Raw genomic sequence first — 4,150 nt, 5'->3', positions numbered from 1 at the left:
CCGGCATCCAGCATGACCCACTTGCTCCGGAAGCCATCGGCCCTCTTCGCGGCCTTCGAGATTGCATTGGCTTTAGAGTACGCAACAAAGCTTGCGCACGCCGAGATATTGGCGCCAGTGACTCTGAGGAAGAAGAAGTGGCGCAGCAAGGCCACGGAGGGCATCACGCCGACGTGCGCCTCGCAGTAGTAGGCGAAAATCGACAGAAGGAGAACAGAGTTGGGGTGGAGATGCAGAGCATGCAGCCTATAATGGCGGAGGACAACATAGAAGAACTCGGAAAAGGGAGGCACCAGGACGACGCTCATGAAGAAGGTATAGAAGGTGCTCCCCCTTGTCCTCCGGCTGGGCGGAGCCGGGCCGGAGCGCACTCTCCCCCATCTCGCTGCCTTGCGCCGCCGTCATCAAGTGCATGAGGGCAAGATTCTTCTCCGTCATGTTTGGGGGATCCAGAGCCGGCGAGTACCAGGCCGATGGAGCCCCGGTTGCGGTCTTGCGGGGCACCATTGTTCATTGGAGAAGAAAGGGAGAAGCGGATTTGGAGATTTCGGAAACAGGAGGGCAAGAGCAGGAAAGGGGATCTGGAGCAAGGCGAATGAGAGAAATGAAGGTAAGCCTAACCAGAGCCAGCCTTTTTGTCAGACGGGCAGTTGTCGAGGCAGCGTGGGGAAGCGGAGACGCCCACGTCCAATCAACGGCCACGCGGCGACCAAGGCCGCAGGCTGTTCGGGCCCGCGGTGCTCCGCACGTGCCCCTTTGCTTCTCTGCTAAGCCAAGTCCGAGCGCGTCTTGGGCCCGGGGGCTATTGTCGGTGTTCTGGGAATGGGGGTCCGCAGACTTGCCTGCCTGCGGCCTGCGGCGTGGCTCAAGTGGTGGCCCAGTACAACCCATCTTCATCAACTCAAGCTCAATACCCTCGCGAGGGGCCAAGCCTCGTGGAGCGGACGACGCAAGGCTTCCTCAGGCGCGGCCTCACCAGGCTGGCTCGCGAGGAGGCAGAGAGATCAAGGCGAGGGTAGCTCGCGAGGTGCTCGTGACACAAGCCGTGAGGATCGAGACCAGGCGGGCGCCGACCAGTGCAGTGTCCTTGTTTCCTCTTTGGTGCAAAGGGGGCAAGCACAGGCGCGGAGTACGGAGGCACCAAGCGAAGGTTACCATTTTGGTGCAACGAGACCAAGACCGGCAGAGCGGCAGGACAGAGGTGACCGTGGAGCCCAAGACGGCGTCATCGCCAGTGCCTTCGGAAGCCTAAGACCAACTTTAGTAAGGATAACTTGTGCTAGATGTTCCCCTTCAAAATGGTCGTTGTTGGCGCCCTTCCCTCTCAATATTTGGGAAGAGGATCAGGGCCTCTATATATAGAGATAGCCACCACAGTAGGAGGGAGGAATCCTTCCCAAGCAAACCACCACCACAAGAACACCTCTCGTGAGGCTGTTCTTCCCTTGTACTGTTCATCATCAGCCCCTGAGGCAATCCACCACACCACACACTGGAGTATGGTATTGCACCACAACGGTGGCCAGAACCAGTATAAATCTTGTGTCCCTTGTGTTGTTCATCGTTTAGCTTAGATTCTCAGTGAGGCGTTGGGACGTGGATCGGTAGGGGGAAGATCTCCGTGCACAACCCAGAGTTTCAACCTTAAGGGTTTTGCTGGAACCCGATATCCGATAGTGATGGTACTAGTTGACTAGGGCAGTATGGATAATAGTAGATGTTTTTTAGTTAGGGTAATAATAGATGTTAAGTAGTAGATAATGTTGATGTTAATTAGTTCAGTAGTGTTTAGTTTTTGAATTGAGTTTGTTTAACTAGATGTTAATTAGCGCAGTAGGGTTTAGTTTAGAGTAAAGTAATTTAGTTCAGTAGTTAACTAAATATAATCTATATTTGGTTTTTGAATTGAGTTTGGGAGAGCATGAGATTTGTGTAGATTTTTTTGTAGTGTCAAACTCTAGGACATGCAAATTTGAAGTGGTCAGGATATATGCAAATTCCTCAATTGTGTTTGCACATGCATGTTTTGATTGTGCCCAAGTGCCCTTTTGTTGTTTCCAGGGAATGAAGCCGAGTGGCCTATGTTTTGCCAGAATGTTGATTCATTTCCATTCCAGCAAATTTCAGGTTCTCGATTTGTCCACTTTTTAGCAAAGGTCATGCCGAAATTCTCCATGAATTTCGGCATGACTTGTGCTACAAACTAGGACATATTGGGTGCCCGGTATTTGCCGCACCGGGAAGGAGTCAACATTCCTGCAAAACAATAGGCCTTTTATGTCATTATTCATTTTATTAGGTCTAGAATTATTTGACTAGATTTAATCGTAGGAAACATGGCTAGCAACGATGAAGGACAGGGTTCTGGTGATTGCGACGACGTCTACCGGGCGGCAGACGAATTTTTGAGCCTTGCCGTCGATCAACTGATGTTGTTGCTGGGCCCATCGGTGGCATCGGGGACTGAGACCGACACGCAGACCGGTCTTGAGACTGAGACCGGCGCTGAGATCCAGACCAGCATCGAGACCGGTGCTGAGACTGAGACCGGCGCTGCCTCGGGGAGCCGAGCCGGTGTAGAACCGAAAGCAAAGAGGCAACGGCTTCCTAACAAACTCAGGACTACTAGACTGGTGGTCATGAGGTGGACGACAACGATTTTGAGCTAAACACGCTCGAGGAAGCACGCGCGTGCTACGGCAATCAAATAGGCTGCATCGTACGGATAATTGCCACCATCAATGATGAGAAACTACAGAAGATAGATAATATGAGGCCCTCCCTCCTAAAGAAGTTTCACTAGATATTATTGTTCCTGGGCCAGAATGAAAAGGATTATGAAGATCCAGATAAGGGCCCGACAATGAAGAAGATAAACAAAGACGCCATGACCATGTTTAGCAACGTGTTGGCCGCATGGAAAACAAGGGTGAAAGCAAGGATCATCGACAAGAAGGAACCCTACTCCGAGATTGTAAAGGATAATCCGACAATCACGGAAGAGCAGTTTGAAATATTCAAGGCGGCTTGCGAGGCCGAAGCTGCCAAAAAAATATCTAAGTACATGAAGGGGCTTCAAGAGAGGAACATTGGGAGCCACCACCTCGGAAGCCGTGGTTACGACGGGAAGAGGTCCAAATGGGCCAAGGAGGACGCGGAAGCCGCGAGTCTGGGCATCCCAGACCCCTTGGCGGAGTTCACTGTCCCGTAGGAGCATGACATCCTCAGGGCATGGCACCGTTGGGACCCAGTGAAGAAGGTTTACGAGACAAACGCGGTCACGACGGAGTTCATTGGACTGCTGGTAATTTTAGTTTCTGATCAATTCGACTGCACATGTTAGTCATATTTGTAAACGATCCTTGTGCCTTTTGCAGAGAGAGCAGCACGGGATTGCGGCCGAAAGCGACTTGCCGTTTGAGGCATTGGCGAGGCCCAAGTGGGACACTCCATTCAACTGGGCGTTGAACATATTGAAACGACTCCCGGTGGAGACTCGACCGTAATATGGACGCGTGCACGGTGTCAGAGACAACGCCATGTGGAAGAAGTACTACCGTGAGACCACGTAGGAGAGAAAGGAAAGACGGAGGTTAACTGAAGAAAACATCGACAAGAAGGTTGAGATTGCGGTTGAGAAGAAATCATCTCAGACAGTCGCAAGAGCGGCAGCTGCCGCAAAACAGGTGGTTGTAGATATGTCTACTTCCTTGGTTCCGACCGTTTTCAATTGTACTAGGCAAAATCCAGAAAAAATGCAGTGGACTTTCCCCTTGCTGACTTCTTGGGGAGCAGCTCGACTAGCGTTGCACCAACACCTGCTCCCGCATCGGCTCCCGCACCGGCTCCCGCACCGGACGTGCTCGATGGTGCTTCGTCTTTGGCTGAGCTTGACGCCCTCACGGTATCTGTCACACCGCCCCCCTTCAATATATGTATAATCTCCCATTTCGTTGCCTTTCGGATGTCTCACGTCGCAGACTTTTCTTTACAGGCCGACGAAACCCCATGCACCATATTCTACACCATTGGCGACCAGAAGGTGGACGTAGGGAAGGCGACGATAATGGAGCCTAAGGAACCATTGTTCCACAGCCGTCCGATCCCCCCGAACATCTTCAAGGTTTCCGTGGCCAGTGTCAAACCGGGC

This window comes from Triticum aestivum, chromosome 7B, assembly GCF_018294505.1.
Source record: "Triticum aestivum cultivar Chinese Spring chromosome 7B, IWGSC CS RefSeq v2.1, whole genome shotgun sequence".
NCBI lineage: Eukaryota > Viridiplantae > Streptophyta > Magnoliopsida > Poales > Poaceae > Triticum > Triticum aestivum.
This window is presented reverse-complemented; position numbering follows the sequence as displayed.